Raw genomic sequence first — 18,109 nt, 5'->3', positions numbered from 1 at the left:
CCTTCAAATAATAAACCTGAACCTGGATGCCTTGCTCTCTGCTGCCACCAGCATGCCTTGGCACGATCGAGGCACGCTTCCGCGGATTCACCTGGGGCAAAATAAAGCACCGCTGCTCCATCTTTGGCACTGGTAGTAACATCCCCTAGGTAGTGGCACAAGAAACACTTCGACGGTTAAGAGCGGATCTAGGGAGACGGAGTTGTTTTCAAGGTGGATTTCGAGAAAGCATACGACAAAGTCAAATGGCCTTTCCTTCAGCAGGCCTTACGCTTGAAGGGTTTTGATGAAGCTTGGCGACACCAGGTTGAATCCTTCACGCAAAAAGGGAGTGTTGGAATTAAAGTGAATGATGGCATTGGTCATTATTTCCAGACACACAAGGGCCTGAGACAAGGTGATCCAATGTCTCCTATTTTGTTCAACATTGTGGTTGACATGTTGGCAATTCTGATAGGAAGGGCCAAGGATGCTGGTCAGGTGGGTGGATTGGTGCCTCATCTGGTTGATGGAGGTGTGTCAATCCTGCAGTACGCTGATGATACAATCATCTTTATGGAGCATGACTTGGCGAAACGAGAAATATGAAGCTGGTGTTATGCTTATTTGAACAATTGACCAGACTGAAGATCAATTTTCATAAAAGCGACTTGTTCTGCTTTGGTAGAGCCAATGCGGAACAAGAGGCTTATAGGCAATTGTTTGGATGCGAATTGGGGGCATTACCTTTCACTTACTTAGATATACCCATTCACCATCGTAAGCTGATGAGCAGAGAATGGAAGAGCATTGAAGACCGGTTTGAGAAGAAACTAAGTTGCTGGAAGGGCAAACTCCTGTCTTAGGAGGCTGACTAATACTTATTAATTTGGTGCTCACGAGTATGCCCATGTTTCTCTTATCTTTTTTCGAAGTCCGAGTTGGTGTTAGGAAAGGACTGGACTTCTATCGATCCTGGTTCTTCTGGCAAAGTGATGAAACAAAGAGAAAATACCGACTAGCCAAATGGGATATCATCTGTCGACCAAAGGACCAGAGGGGCCTTGGTATTGAGAATCTTGAAGTCAAGAACAGATGTCTTCTCAGCAAGTGGCTGTATAAACTTTCAGTTCAAACCGAGGCCACATGGGCATAGATTCTTCGAAGTAAGTATCTGCAGTCCAAGACGTTGTCCCAGGTGATAGTGAGACCCACAGACTCACCATTTTGGAAGGGGCTTATGAGAGTTAAAGCTGCCTTCTTTAATAGAACTAAGTTTATAGTTGGTAATGGCAACACCACTCGCTTCTGGGAGGATACTTGGCTTGGTGAAACGCTGTTGGCGCTTCAGTATCCGTCCCTGTATCGTATTACTGAACGACGTGATGCTCTAGTTGCCACGATTTTGCAGTCCATTCCCCTTTATATTCAGTTCAGGGGGGCGCTTGTGGGCGACCGGTGGGAAGCATGGCTTCACTTGATGAGTAAACTGATGGAGGTTCAGCTATCTCACCAACCCGATAAGTTGTGTTGGAAGCTTACTAGGTCTGGTGAGTTCTCTGTCCAGTCGATGTATGTCGATGTCATTAACTCAAGTGTTATACCTAGTTCCAAAGAGGTTTGGAAAGTCAAAGTTAGACCTAGCTAGCAGATCTCAAGGAAAGCACATTCCATTTCTCACTTGTATTATACCTGCCTGCCTAATTTGTACTGCATTAGTTGTTAATTCATGACACAGGCTTGTCTTGTTCGTCTTGGATGACTGACGTGGTTTGGCACTAGTTAACTACTCCCTCCGTTCGGAATTACTTGTCTTGAAAATGGATGTATCTAGATCCATTTTCGAGACAAGTAATTCCAAACGGAGGGAGTAGCTACTAATGCACCTGTTCACACACGAACACGTCACCGTGTACCCTCGACGCCGGGGGTGATGCACCGCAGCTCACGTCGAAGGAGACCCGATCGGAAGCACGGTACGCAGGCAATCCGGCAGGTGTTTTTGAGGACCCGAAACCCCACACGCACAGGAGGGACCCCGTCTGGACGCGCAGCGGCTATGGGCTGCCCTAAGTTGACCTGATCGCCCCTAGGGCCTCGAGGTTCGCCGCCCTGCAATAAAAAGAACAGACGAAGAACGAGGAAGAAGATACAAGGGGAGAGATAAAAGTAGATGAACACGAAAAAGTAGTAGATGTATTTGTTCGATTGGTGTTGTTCAATCGGCCATCACCCCTCAGGTATATAAGAGGCGGCTGGACTTCCCGTGCAAGCAAAAGGCTTGGATTCACGTCCAAAACCCTAGTCAAATTCGGATTGGTTTTGTCCGAACTTTCCAAAACTGTTCGGTTTAAACTGGCTGTACCTTGCGGGTAACTTTTGAGGTGGTAAACGACCTCGGATGGAAACGAGCCCAAAAGCAATCTTGACCGTTTCGACGAGACGAACAACTTTTATGTTGAACATTTTTTGATTAGAGTTCATCTTGAGAGTCAAATCGCTCGTGCAACACAGACTGTTATTCGCGCTACCCATCAGACAGGGTGTCTAGTGGGGCGCGCCACTTTTGGCTCGTGATAGTTCTGTATTCGGATGGCTGTAAATTTTGCATATGAACTCGGATTGGAACGATTCTTATATCATAATCGATCGTTTCGACGAGACGAAGACAATCCATGTAGATCATTTTTCCGTACGAGGCAGTCTTGGGGGCGTAATGTGCCGAATAGTGTTCTGAATACAAAATCTCAGTATTTCGAACACAACTTCGGCCTTCGAGATGAGATCAGATGGCGATGGCCCAAACTTCAAAGATGTTCGTATCGACAATACGAAACTTTTTCATGTAGAACACTTCTCTATTTGAGGCCATTTTAAATAAGTTCTTGACTGTGCCAAAATCTGGTGTCAACACATGCCCCCCTGTTTTTCGGCAAAGCCTGTGTGCCAAAAAATAACTTGCACATAGCTTGTTTTAAGGACGATGTCAACACTCCATCGGCCATTTTGGCATATTCTTAGGACGATAAGTTTATATCGGCCATTGCTTGTGTGAATATTTTGACGCAAGCTTGGGTGAAACTTTCTCAACTTCCTTAACAATCCAATGATAAAGTCCCGTAGATATGTATCTCAAGGTCATCCTCGGAACCATATTATTCACCCTTTTGCTAGGATTTTGCTGATAATCAATAATAAACTTTCTCCAATCCTTACTTCGCCTGCATAAAAGTTTCATTAGTGGCCGAAGTAGTGGGCTTCGGTTCAGCCTTACCTATGTTGACAAGACCTAGCATCGGCTATTGATAGAAATAATACAATACACTATGGTTAACATAATAGCCGGATGCTTGCTGTGCCAACTCTTTCGAATTGTCATGTCTAGATATATGAAGGATATTAAAGCAACCCAAGGTAAATTTTGCATATAGACATATCCCAAGATAAACTATAAGCGATTCGTCAAAACATTGATAACCCTTGTATATTTGTTGCACTACTTATAACGAATCACTGAAAGCCTCAATCTGTATAGCACCTACAGCAACCAAAAGCTCCAAACCAAATAAATTTTCATATTCGGCTTTTATTATTGTGCAAACATATTTTAAGTTGTATGAGGCTTGTTTTGGTCTCCTATTGAACTAATGACGATGTTTGGATACCACACCGACCATGCATTGACATAATCTTAGGACGATAGATAAATATCGGCCATTACCATGTAAACTTCATTCGAAGCACATATAGCCGAAATAAACAAACGAAATGACAAATCAAGTATTTCGGCCCTTTGGATCAGCAACAAACTTGTAGCTAATCAAATGTATAGTGATTTGGCAATACCCTTTCATGATGTAAGAAATTATATTGCATTCATGGATTAAAATAAGCCTATTGAGGGTTACCAATCATACCTGATGACGAATTTCATGGCATAGGCATTGATGGCACAGTTGCAGAATATGGATAATGTGTAGACCAAAGATGTTGAAACCTTCGCTTGATCCTTCGTAGTTTTCACACTTTTCCTTCTTCACCTTTTCCGCACTTCTTGTAATGGAAGCTTGCACATAATTCTTATTTTGAGCACTTCCTTTGGGAACCCATGCCATGTTCCTTTCTTCAAGTTCTTGTGCACTAAGTTTTTGTAATTTCTTCTTTTGCCAATACGATAAGCCAAGCGGGCATCTCGGTTGTGATTCTGTTTTGACCAATGGCAATTCCTTTTTGGCCTTGTGCGCTCTCAAATTCTTTTCTTCAGATTTGGCATTTTGATTCTCAATAATTGGTTGCTTTGTCTCATTGCCTTTAGTAGCCAATGTCAACACTTTAATTGGCTCTTTTTCATTTGAGATCAAATCTGAAATTGCACTCTTACGACCATCTCTCTTAATGCGGTAAACCTGCTTGACCACCTCTTTCTTCTTCCTTGAGCTCTGGACCGGTTCCTTATGATTGAAACGGTCTTTGAAGCGTGATTGTTCAAATGTTGATCTTCTTGGAGCTGCATAGTATTGGTGAGATGGTCTAGAATAAGATGGAGAATGTGCCCTTGTATCATACCTGTCCCATGATGAATATGTATCTATATGACAATAGGGAGGCATCCACGGCATTGGCATTGGCGGCCCAAAATAAGGATATGAATATGTTGCATTAAAATTATCACTTTGCCAATACCGATCCTCATATTTGCGCCTTGGGGGTGACCTTGGTTTCTTTGCATGATTTGGCCGATAAGCATTCTTCTCTTCACTCTTCTTTTGATATTTATCCAATAGTTCAGCGAAGGTGACTTTTGATCTCTTACCTTGCGCTTATTTCGGCCTTTGTTTTCTTCTGGTTTGCTTTCATCGATCATTGCATTTGCTTGTTGCCCCCCAGTCCTTGGCGTCTCCATTGTAGCTTCGATGGAATTCTTGCCCTCAAGATTATGTTCATTATGCTCTTCAACAACTTCATTACTTGAAAGCTTGATCCCATCACCTGTAGTTTTTACCTTCTCTTCAAATGGATCGGCTTGAATCAGCCGATGCAAAAACTTTCTACCATCGGGACCAATCGGAATAGACTGATCATCTCTTGGTGTCTCAACAAATTTCAATCGTCCTTTAACAATGGCCGATTTAACTATTTGACGAAACATGTTGCAATCCTCAAAATTATGCTTGGACGAATCATGCAACTTACAATACATCCGTCCTTGGATTGATGGCTTAATATGGTGATCGAGAATTGTAATGTAATTATTTTTCAGCAATAAATCAAATATTTGATCACACATGCTTGAATTGAAGGTATACTTCTTGTTTTCTAGCCGATCTTGCTGTTTGAACGGCTTTGGAGATAAGCAAACGAATGGTTCAGATTTGGAATCTCCCCATTCGGCTATGCATTGTGTTTTCCACTCTATCTCCGATGTCTTTGGATAAGATATTGTATTAGCATCGGTTTTCTCAATAGAATTTAACCTTGGCTTTAAATTTCTGAAACGAAGATATTTAGAATATACATGTCTCAGTTGAGACCAAGTGCAAGCCAAGTACGAAATAAGCAAAGCTACCCAACTAGATATGAACTTTAGATAAAGCAACGGGGAAAGCTTTGGCTGTAACAATAAGTCATTATCGGTCTTTATAAATGGCGCAATGGTTTGACCGATATGTTCCATAACAATTTTATTGCTAACAAGTAAATTACCCTTCTTCATTGGTCTTTCAAAATTACTTATGAGAATATTTCTTATAGATGCATCAATAATGAAGTTGCGACCAAATCTGAAAATAGGTAAATTACTCGCTATGCATACCTCTTCAAATATGTTGGGATAGCATGATGGTGGTGCCATTTGAAGAACATCTTGCTCCGTCTTAAGGATGGCTCCCCAACACCTTGTCATCATCTTTTTCTTGAATCCGTGCATCATTGCTTTGAAGATTTTTGTCGGCCAAACTTTGTTCGGCTACTTGTTCTTGTCCTTGAAGCTTGTCAATTTCTACGGCACGGAACTCATAGGGCAGGAAGTAGGTTCCGTTGACTTCAGAAAAATCAAATATGTCTGTTTTGCTATGCTTTCCATGCCCTTTCTCAATAATGCTTGCCTCTTTGGATTTGATTGACTCAGAATATATACTACTTGATTCGGCTTTTCTAATAATCGAATTTTCTTTGTTACCTGAATCGATAACTTTATCTTTTTGAATTTGCAAGGCTTCTCGCTCTCGTCTAATTTTAGCCCACATCTCAGCTTGGCGAGCTTTAAATTTTTTCATCTCAATTTCCATCCACTCCTCGTGAGATTGCCCCCCAATACTTTCAGACTTTCCCGGCAATGAGGTGCCAAAACTTTGCAATTGTTTACGGGGTGCACTGGATGGTGCAAGACTGGGCAACTGCATCATTTGCACAACTCTAGCTTTTACTACAGCAAAATCATGAGGCTTCCCGCCTTCTATTAGTTCCTTTCGAATGGAGTTGCACAAATCCCAAGAGAATGTAAGGTTGTTCTCAACTACCCAGTCTGGATATGGTTGCCCCCCAATGCTCTTAGACTCTTTCGGCAATGAGATGTTGCCGAAATTCTGTAATTGTGTATGGGGAACATGATATGCCACGGTAGTAGGTGAAGGCATTTGTGCTCCTGTAGAAGTTTCACTTATTCGGCCATGACCATTAAGATGCGGAGCCGAATTATGGACATCGACAGTCGCGTATGGTGCCAAAAAACTAGTAGCATGAGGTGTAGCATACGATGTTTGAGGGTAATTGGCCGAATAACTAGTAGTAGCATGGCCAATTCCCCTATCCACCGGCACGTTTGGATTAACATGTCGCAAATTAGTTGCCGATGAATAAAAAGATGAAACACTATGTTGCATGCCATTGGAAGTTCCTACATTGGGTGTTTCAACTTGATTAACCGAACTCATCATGTTGTTCATCGGCATATAGATTTGTGAGGTTGCCGATGCATGGGAGTTGGGATACATATGTTGCATGTTGCTAAAATTATATAAAGTTGAAGCATGAAGATTATTCTGAATCGGCTATTGCACATAATTAGATACATGATTGATAAAACTAGGGCTAGCCGATACATTATGTTCATTAGACGATCTAGCAACAACATATGCATTATTTGCGTCTACATAAGTGAATCGAGTATTCATATTACCTTTGTAGATTGCAAACCCTAGATGACGATCTCTTCGTAGCAAGAACGGGCCGGAGACCGTTCAAAGCTTCGTCCCCAGCGGAGTCGCCAAAAAGTGTGTTCGCACACGAACACGTCACCGTGTACCCTCGACGCCGGGGGTGATGCACCGCAGCTCACGTCGAAGGAGACCCGACCGGAAGCACGGTACGCAGGCAATCCGGCAGGTGCTTTTGAGGACCCGAAACCCCACACGCCCAGGAGGGACCCCGTCTGGACGCGCGGCGGCTATGGGCTGCCCTAAGTCGACCTGATCGCCCCTAGGGCCTCGAGGTTCGCCGCCCTGCAATAAAAAGAACAGACGAAGAACGAGGAAGAAGATACAAGGGGAGAGATAAAAGTAGATGAACACGAAAAAGTAGTTGATGTATTTGTTCGATTGGTGTTGTTCAATCGGCCATCACCCCTCAGGTATATAAGAGGCGGCTGGACTTCCCGTGCAAGCAAAAGGCTTGGATTCACGTCCAAAACCCTAGTCAAATTCGGATTGGTTTTGTCCGAACTTTCCAAAACTGTTCGGTTTAAACTGGCTGCACCTTGCGGGTAACTTTTGAGGTGGTAAACGACCTCGGATGGAAACGAGCCCAAAAGCAATCTTGACCGTTTCGACGAGACGAACAACTTTTATGTTGAACGTTTTTTGATTAGAGTTCATCTTGAGAGTCAAATCGCTCGTGCAACACAGGCTGTTATTCGCGCTACCCATCAGACAGGGTGTCTGGTGAGGCGCGCCACTTTTGGCTCGTGATAGTGCTGTATTCGGATGGCTGTAACTTTTGCATATGAACTCGGATTGGAACGATTCTTATATCAAAATCGATCGTTTCGACGAGACGAAGACAATCCATGTAGATCATTTTTCCGTACGAGGCAGTCTTGGGGGCGTAATGTGCCGAATAGTGTTCTGAATACAAAATCTCAGTATTTCGAACACAACTTCGGCCTTCGAGATGAGATCAGATGGCGATGACCCAAACTTCAAAGATGTTCGTATCGACAATACGAAATTTTTTCATGTAGAACACTTCTCTATTTGAGGCTATTTTAAATAAGTTCTTGACTGTGCCAAAATCTGGTGTCAACAACACTCAACAATTGCTTAAGTGTCCGTAGTATAAAATAGAAAAATGTTACCTTTTTTAAGAAGATTAGTAATCTTCATCCCCGTTGCCTGCACGGTGCTCTGTCAGAGTATGTTTTATCTTCATGGACGTTGAACCAGATCCACACACATACAAATGCCTGCTTAATTACTCACTGTATTTGTTTAGTTAGCCCATGGCACAGGCTGTCTTCGTCGTCGTCAATTAGTGATGCGGTTTGGCACTAGTTATCTACCTACTAATGCACCCAACTGTTGCTTAAGCAGCCCTCTCAGAAACCTTACAGTATAATCTAAGCTTCTGCCTACCCCAAGGTTGAGTAATAAACTGGACCTAGCTACCACATCTCAAGGAAAAGTACACTTGCATTTGTCGCTAGTAGTACTGTAGTAGCTGCCTGCCCAATTACAGATTAATCTCGATCTAAATGGCCTGCTGTTTTAGAGTGTGATTTATGTTCATGTACGTTCAACAAGATTCATAGCTACCACCGCTTTAGCCCCACATCGGTATTTCACATGCTATCCCAACGCTTTACTATGCCCGGCAACGGCATGGTCGAGGGTGGTGGAGAGGGGGTAGGGTATAGGGGGGAGCTATGCCTCTCAGGATTACTGGCAAAAAGAAATGTCAGTCTTGGAATAACTAGACATTGGACAAGATTTTGCAGTATCTGCCTATGATTGACATGTTTAACCTTTTGCAGCCATTCTTTGCACCAGTGGTTTATTTCCGTGTGCTGCTGCTGGCGGCAATGAAAAGGAGCTGAAATGCTAGAGCATAAGGATGTGGAGCAGGCCAAATACTCAGCATTCCTCCTGTTTCCATCAGTGACAGGCAGGCAGCATGAGTACTGGTTCATGGTGGTATCATCATCTCACCAAGTTTGGCAAGGTAGAAATAATATCATCTGTATTGGCATCCTTACACGTTATGTCCGAACCCCACCCGCCACGGCCAGACTTGGTTGGACCCTCAATCATGCATGCTGATCCTTCACTCATTTTGCTACATATGTAGTCCGTACTGGAATCTCTAAAAAGGCTTATATTTAGGAACCGAGGGAGTAGAAGCCAGTAGCAGGCACCAAAGATTAATTTCTTACATGCTAAAAAGTGATCCATCTGTTCATTTCCGTTGGGTCGCAGAGTCTCCATAGTATTTGCATACCGAGCTAGTTTTCTTTGATTTGTACAGCCAGATCCAGCTCACTGGCAGCGCGCCTTCCTATGCCTTGCTTTATTTCTGACAAGTGCATATATTTACCTCCCGGGCGTCGTTTGTGCAGAACTGCATGTGATGGAGCAACTACCAATGTGCGTACAAACTAAGGTAATAATCCAACTCGACAGCCCACGTTATGTACTTTAGTTAATTAGCTCCGTCCAATGTTGCTGTCTGCTAACGTTCGAGTGTACTAGGGTATGTATGACGAGATGTGAGTTTTTTTTTTTGTCCGGCATACTGTCTCGATCTTGGCTTTTGCAGCTACGAGGCCTAAAAGAAAGATGCTCGTTGAGAAAGATACTTGGAATACGAGCACGCAGAGTGAACTATTTGGCTAGCTAGCATACAATTTTGGGCAGATCTAGAGAAAGTTTGCATGTGGTATCTGAAAATAGGTCCGTAAACATGACCTAGGGGTCATGATACAGCTACCAGCCTTCAAGATTCCCAAAGACCATAGGTTATAGCGGATGGAAACGTAAGCAAGCTTTTATGATGTGCCATAACATGTTCGTAACCATGACCAGAGGAGGGTCATGAGTCGGATAAATTGTCTATATATGTAGTATAAACCTGTACACTTTGGCAAAATGACCCGCATATTGAACAACCAAAAATGAAAAACATGTGCCAAGTTTGCCCTGAACTACTAGTACATGCTTTTGCCTTGAAATTGTTCTATTGTTTGCTTGGACCCTGAACCAGAGATAAATTATCATGGAGAGATCAGCCCAAATGCCAAAAAAGAAACCGCAAACTGCATTTTTGACATGCATATTGTTGTTCACAAATTGCAGTATCTTGTTCAGTTTATTGCTCTGTAGAATCTTTTCTCTTTATGAAAGGAAGAACGGAAAGGCTAGGGTCTCCTTAAATTTGCTCTGGCTTGAAAAATAAACCACGTGCACACTGTTCTCTTAGATGCTAGGTACCTTAATGCTATGTGACTTTTCTTTTCTTGGCTAAGTTTGAGATCCAGTAGGTAATGTCGCTTTTCCGTCTACAGGATGCTGCCAATAATCTATGCAGAATATTTTGTCAAGACTTCGAACTCCGTCATGCATTTGATGCCTCATGAATTTGTAATGTAAGTTGTTGATTCTGAACACTTGTTTATCTGAATTTTGGTTCTCATGGATGAGTCTGTAGAACATGAATTGGGCTACGTTTATACTGCATCGGTTTATATAAAGTTTGTGTTCAAAGTTTCAGTTCAGTTATATAATCCATAAATAAAGCACTCCACCCTCCACTATGCTAGCTCTCCTTTTGTTGCAAACTGCATGTGGTGGGCACGTGGATGGATCAATTGGCAATGTGGATGCAAAGTTCAACCAATGGCTAAACAGATCAAACAAGATGGATCAGCAACCTAACAGTAGCCCACGTTAGCTAATTAGTTAATTAGCTCCGTTCAATGCAGCTGTCTGCCACTGTTATTACACCGTTCAATGGCTCTCATAGTCTCACTCCTCAGTCGCTCCCGTCCACTTCCACCCAGCTGTGCTGTGGCCTTTTGCCTTAGCCGCCGGAGAGCACCTGCCTGCTGCTACTCTGCGTCCGACTACTAGTTTAGCTGCTGCTGCTGCTAGTTTCAGGAGGATCTGACCTGCTGCTCGCGGAGGCAACTCGCTGGAGGAGGAGCTGAACTGCTGCTCCCGGCGGCATCGCGTCGGAGGAAGATCTGAGCTTCCGCTCCTGGAGGAGACACGTCTTCTCTGGCGCTGCTATCACGCTGACCCCCACGTCTTCTCCGCCGTCTGTGTTGTCCATCCATCTCAGAGGTTGGTTAGGCAGTTCAAGTGTGATTTGTCTCTCTTTACACATAGCTAACTAAGCTTCCTGCTTGAATTTGAAGTTACCTTGTTATTGCAGAAAAATTAGCCGGCAACAATGGCGATGGTGCTGGATGCATTTGCGTCCTACCTGGTGGACATGCTAACGCAGGCAGCAGCAGATGAGGTGAAGACGATGTTGGGTGTCTCCGGCGAGATTGACAAGATGGGAGACAAGCTTCGGGACCTCAAGAACTTCCTCATCGATGCCGATAGGAGGAACATCACAGAGGAGACTGTTCAAGAGTGGGTGGGGCAGCTCAAGCGTGCCATGTATGAAGCTGCTGACATCCTTGACCTCTGCCAGCTCAAGGCCATGAAGCGTGGATCATCCTCAGTAGATGCAGGGTGTTTCAATCCCTTGCTCTTCTGCATGAGGAACCCCTTTCATGCCCGTGAGATCGGCACCCGCATCAAGGCACTCAATCAGAGGCTTGATGACATCAAGGAACGCAGCGCTGCTTTTAAATTCATTGATCTTGGGTCCGATGGGGATCATAGCAACAATACCCATGCCTCTCGCCATGGTAATCCAAGCCGGGAGACGGTAGGAGACTTTGACCGGTCTGCTATTGTTGGAGACAAGATTGAAGAAGACACGAGAGCATTGGTGGCCCAGATCATGCAGACGAAAAAGGATGTCAATGATGGCATCAAGGTGGTCGCTATCGTAGGTGTTGGTGGGATCGGCAAGACCACCCTCGCCCAGAAGGTCTTCAATGATGAGGCAATCCAAGGTGAATTCAGCAAAAAGATATGGTTGAGCGTTAACCAAAACTTTGGTGATGTTGATTTGCTGAGAAGGGCCATCATCGAAGCCGGAGGAGATGCCCAACCACCTGAAAGTTCAAAGACCAGCCTTCACGAAACCCTCAAGAACACATTGATTGACCAAAAGACCTTTCTGGTAATGGATGATGTATGGAACCATAGAGCATGGGATGACATGCTGAAATTACCCTTACTCAATGCTGCTGCTACAGGCAGCCGAGTCCTCGTCACTACTAGAGATGAAGGTGTTGCCAGAGGGGTGAAAGCTATCTGGCCGTACCACCATGTCGACACATTAGCGCCTGAAGATGCCTGGTCATTGTCAAGAAACAGGTCTGTACTTAATTAAACGCTAAATCTCTTTCATTATCTCCATCTACTTATCAGCAATACTATGTAGTTAGTTAAAATAAATGTTAGGAAGTTGCCAAATTAATATGAGCCACTTATTGCGTGTAAGTCAGTGAATTGTATTTACTATTGCCTCTTGGACGTAAGAAGTTGTCAACAATTTTGGTAAATCCCTGCCAATACAACAAAAGAATAAAACACGAAAATAACTAGATTAGAAGTTGGTAGTAAGTTTGCTAGAAAATTGGCACTCAAATTTTAGTAAATAATGTTTGGTGTAGTATTATGCATTTTAGACGCTTGAGGGACACGATCATTTCACGTGACCATAAAATGTGAAAACAAATAAAAATAATATATGATTCCTGCAAAATTTGGAGTTACTTTCTATAACAGTGATGAGAGAGTAGTGCTAAAGTATATTTTTCTAGCAGTATGTTCCATTTTGTAATAAAGAGAAGGAAAGAAAAGTTGTTATATGTGGAAGCCAATGCACATATCTTCGGTATGTAGGAGAAAGATAAGTAAATACATTAATAACATTTCTTTTTCACATGTACTTTCTGCACTTTGAGTATTTACAGTCAATCGTAGCTTGATAAATGGACAGATACATCAACTAGTCCTCTTAAGAGGTAAAAAGAGCGCCTTAGAGGATCTTGGTACATAGTTAACTAAATGTATCAGTCCTTCTATTGTATGTTCACAGGTGCGCTCAAGTGAGATAGATGAAGACCACATCAATAAGCTAAAGGATATCGGACTGAAAATTATACAGAAATGTGGTTGTTTACCAATTGCTGTTAAAGTAATGGGAGGACTCTTGCGTGAAAGAGGGGGGCTACGTCGTGGCTGGCAGCAGGTTTTGGATGACTCTAAATGGTCAAGAACTAAAATGCCCGATGAGCTCAACCACACAGTATACTTAAGCTATGAATATATGCCTTCTTACCTGAAGCAGTGCTTTCTGTACTACTCTCTTCTTCCTAAAAGTAGAATTTTTACTATGAATGAAGTTGTTGCAATGTGGATTAGTGAAGGATTTATTCATGGAAATTCTAATGATTTAGAAGAATCGGGAGAAAATTACTACAAGGAGTTGGTATCTAGGAACCTGATAGAGCCAGATAAATCTTATGTTGATATATGGGTTTGCAGTATGCATGATGTTGTCCGCTCGTTTGCTCAGTATATGACTAAAGATGAAGCACTTGTAACTCAAGACGGAGACAACAATATTCTTGCTAAACTTGGTTCACAAAAGTTTCTTCGGTTATCCATAGAAACTAACCGATCACAATCAGGTGAACTTGATTGGAAATCTCTACAAGCACAACAATCAGTGAGAACATTGATCTCAACTATCCAGATTAAGATGAAGCCTGGTGATTCCTTGGTTAATTTTTCTAGTTTGCGGACTCTGCATATTGAATCTACAAATATGGTTGTATTGGTTGAATCATTGCATCAGCTCAAGCACCTGAGGTATCTAACACTAGTAAATGCTGGTATGTCTGTACTTCCGGGAAACATTGTCAAGATGAAACTATTGCAATTCCTTGACATTGCTAGATGTACAAAATTGGTGAATCTTCCTGACAATATCGTGAAGCTTGGCCAGCTGTGGATACTTGCACTTCCCAAAGCAAGTATGGTTCCTAGAGGGTTCGGTGGTCTGACAAATATGAGGAGACTACGTATGTTTCGAGCCCATATGGATGTTGATTGGTGCAGTTTGGATGAGTTGGGGCCTCTTTCCCAGCTCAGATTTCTTGCATTAGTTGAATTAGAGAATGTATCTGCTGCCTCGTTTGCTTCTAATGCTAGGCTCGGCGAGAAGACACATCTTATCAAGCTATTCCTGTGCTGCACAAGTAAACTGGGAGATGATGGGTTGGTCAAAGAGAAGGAAGGTGTCTCCGAGGAAGAGCAGCAACGAATTGAGAAGGTTCACGATAAGCTCTGCCCTCCACCTGGTGTAGAACTTCTTCAAATCAAGGGGTATTTTGGCCGGCAACTCCCGAGATGGATGATGTCCACATCAATGGTGTCTCTCAACAACTTGAAGACTTTATTTTTTGATGACCTGGCTTGTTGCACACAACTTCCGAATGGGTTGTGCCAGCTCCCTAATCTGCAGTTCCTACAGGTCTCTCGTGCTCCATGCATCAAACATGTTGGGACAGGATTCTTGGAGGCGCCAGCAGCTTCATTTGCAAGGTTAAATGAAATGAAATTGTTCGCCATGGTGGAATGGGCGGAGTGGGACTGGGAGGAACAAGTACAAGCCATGCGCCGTTTGGAGAAACTCGTGCTCATGAATTGCAAACTGAGGCACGTTCCTCCAGGCCTTGCCTCCAATGCAAGATCTTTGAAAATATTAGGTCTACAATATGTCAAGCACCTTAGCTACATTGAGAGCTTTCCTTCTGTTGTTGAGCTTCTAGTGAATCGATGCCCTGACCTGGAGAGGATCACCAATCTCCCCAATCTGCAGAAGCTTTCCATCATGTACTGCCCAAAGTTGAAGGTGCTGGAGCGTATCGCTTCTCTTGAGAGGCTGGTCCTGGAGGATTACCACATGGAAAAACTCACAGAATACATGCGAAACATAAATCCAAAGCATTTGCAGTTATTCTGCAGGCTATGGTTGCTCTCTGTGGTTGCCACGGGACAATCTGGCACTGAGTGGGACAAGTTCGGCCAAGCGGAGCATGTCAAGGCATATGCAGGTGATGGAGACAGCCAAAGAAAATGGTATGTTTTGTACACGAGAGGAGACAACTGCAAGTTGGATTCAAATATTAGCAGCTCTACCGTATTTGAAGGTACAGAAAATCAAACATTTGTACAGGCTTTGTCTTAATTTGTTTGAGCACTCTAATTCTGCCAGTTTACAAATTCTTTTGATTTTTCTCATGCTTTTCGTCCATATATACTGCACGATGACCAGATAAATTATGTACCTTCCTAGTGCATTTTGCTAAGTATTTGCCTTCTTGTTCTTCTAGGTTTTCTTGAGTTTAACATACCTAGAGTATCATGTAACCAGTTTTGTATTTTTATTTCCATGCAGAAACCTTATCATCTTCTATGGTGGATGCGCAAGGATTTGACGCTCTGTATAAAATGATAAGAAGTACCTTTAGTTACATCTGCAGCTTGGTGAGGATCCCATTTTTCGAAGGTATGATGGCACGGGATCACACCTTTGTTGATGGAAGATTGTTGTCTTTACAAGATGGAGTAGCTGTCGCTCTGAGGGTACTGAACTCTGGTGACTCTCCGCTTACCGTAGGATCCTCTCTTGGTGTGAATGAGTCAACTGTCTCGTTGGTAACTCAGCTGTTTGTTCAGGCTATGTGCCAGCGAGCAATGCACCACTTGGGCTGGCCAGGCTCTGCCAAAATGGAGAAGATCAAGAACAAGTTTCACAAGATACATGGCCTGCCAAACTGTTGCGGTGTTGTACATACAACTCACATCCCGTTTGGATCAGAAAACCATGACCATGGTGTGCTATTGCAAGCCATGTTTTATCCAGATCTGAGGTTCGCAAACACTTGGCGGGGGGCGTCAGGTAGCATGAACCAGTTGAGCCTTTTGCATGATTCTTAGCTCTTCAAGTCCTGCCAGGAGGGTACTGTGCTGAATGGCAGGAAGCTGAATTTATCAGATGGCTTGGATGTTGGGGAATATATAATTGGTGATGCAGGATACCCTCTTCTCCCCTGGCTTCTCACACCTTACCGCCTGGAAGACAAGGACCTCCTTTTTGCAGATTTCCCTCCTTATCAAGCCGAGTTCAACAGAAGACACTCTGCAGCATTAGACATCACCCTCTCTGTGCTGAGGAGGTGGAAAGACACTTGGAAGATCCTGGACAGAGGGGTTGGTTCATGTCCACCTTCTCAAACAATCTGTGCGTGCTGCATATTGCATAATATAGTGATAGACATGCAGGAGGAGGAGGAGGAGGAGGAGGAGGAGGAGGTGCGCCGGTTAGCAGACGAGGATGCGGTCAGGATGAGGGATATACTGTCCCGGCACTTGATGGAATCTGGAGGTAAATTAACACAACTGCACGCTGATTGCCCCTTCTTATGTGTTTGTTCGAACACTTTGTCTGTTTACTTTTCTCTCGTTTCTAATTCCCTCCTATTGATTCCATCTTTTATCTGTTGTTGGTTAGGCCACACAATGGCTGTTGCAGAGGCGGACCAACAAGCAGCAGCAGTTGCATCTGGTTCGGGAGATGGAAACAATGAGCAAGGAGCATGCTGACGACAAAGAGCAGATCGAGGGAAGGAGAAAGTGCATGCATGATAGCTAGATAAAGAGATGAGATCAAACCGCCTTCTCCAGAGAATTAATCTGGCATTCTTTTTTTCTCTGCTACCATTTTCAAACTGGAAGTTGTGTTTAATCTCTTTGGTGATATATATGTTGCTTAAATTACTTGGACAGAAATTAAGTTGATCGATACTATTTGTGATTTTCTATATATGTATTCTTTCATGTCCTTGCAGCTGTAACCCTCAGGAAGGAAGGAACCAAATGGAGCAGAGTCATTCAGTTATACGTATGTTGTTTATAGGCAACATATATGCGTCTGGGCCGTTGGGCATGATTCATTCCCAACGTTGTAGCGTTATGCGCATTGTGGATAGATAGATATGTCCCTGCCTGCAACTGCAATGTTGTTGGCTGTCCCTAGTCTACAGAGCAGAGTGGGGAGATGATTTTGCACTCAACAGGAGCAGTGTCTTTACAGAGGGAGAATATAAGAGAGACGAGTGGTTGTACAGTTTGAGTATCATGGGCTTTGGCGACATACAGATGTTCAAAACAGAGCAGAGTGTTGGGTTTTGATCAGTAGATCAATTCACCAGTAACCGGAGCAACACGCGTGTGCAAAGCTAGCAAGCACACAGCCTAGTAGCTTGATTGATGAACCAACCTCCCGTACGTGAAGCTGGCTTGCTAGTGCTCTAATCGCTCCGATGGATTTACGTCGACGGAACTCTGAAGTAACTTGACGACAGGACCTTGTCGGTCCTGTTAAATACTTCTCTGTATTGCTTTTCTTTCTTTTTTCGTTGGTTGTACAAAGCTACCCTGCTGGTGCTTATATACACGTTCATACAAGACTAGGAAGTCGACTCGGACTAGCAAACATAATACTACTAGGACTCAGCCTAACTCCTAATCCTATACGTACACAACTAGGTTAACTTTCACACAGAGTGGGGAGGAGACACATCGACTGATTTTGCACTCACCAGGAAGGAAGTCCATATATAGCCAAGTGCTTTGTACATGAAGGAGAAGATAAGACAGCAAATTCAGGCAGATGGTGGGGCGGATGATACAGTTTGAGTATCATTGGCTTTGGCGGATGATACGTACGTGATCCTTCTTCACGTATGCTGGTCTGGTTGTTGCATTTGAATTCAGGTTAGTTTGCCAAAGGAAAGTTTGGGTCATTCTTCCCTGTGAACAAGAGCATGATCGATGCGAGTGTGATTCACAGTTTATTCACGACACTCGTTTTACAATAGTTTGTGCATCATGCATGCTCTTGCTCACGTGGTCAGGTTTTCTTGTAATTTTGCTTGCTCCAGATA

The 18,109-nt window shown here is 43.3% G+C and overlaps 1 long non-coding RNA gene and 1 pseudogene across 1 annotated transcript; both read left to right on the top strand.

Annotated features, from left to right (window-relative positions):
* Positions 1 to 9,053: 9,053 nt before the first annotated feature.
* LOC119338147 lies at positions 9,054 to 10,588 on the top strand. The gene is made up of 3 exons (XR_005163807.1): positions 9,054 to 9,192; positions 9,587 to 9,630; positions 10,532 to 10,588. It is a non-coding gene; the product is annotated as an uncharacterized LOC119338147 (long non-coding RNA).
* Positions 10,589 to 10,940: 352 nt separating this feature from the next.
* LOC119342016 lies at positions 10,941 to 16,957 on the top strand (annotated as a pseudogene).
* Positions 16,958 to 18,109: the final 1,152 nt, after the last annotated feature.

The sequence above is a fragment of the Triticum dicoccoides genome, chromosome 7B (assembly GCF_002162155.2).
Source record: "Triticum dicoccoides isolate Atlit2015 ecotype Zavitan chromosome 7B, WEW_v2.0, whole genome shotgun sequence".
Lineage (NCBI taxonomy): Eukaryota > Viridiplantae > Streptophyta > Magnoliopsida > Poales > Poaceae > Triticum > Triticum dicoccoides.
Note: the sequence above shows the minus strand (reverse complement) of the source record. Positions and strands in the feature narration are given on the sequence as shown.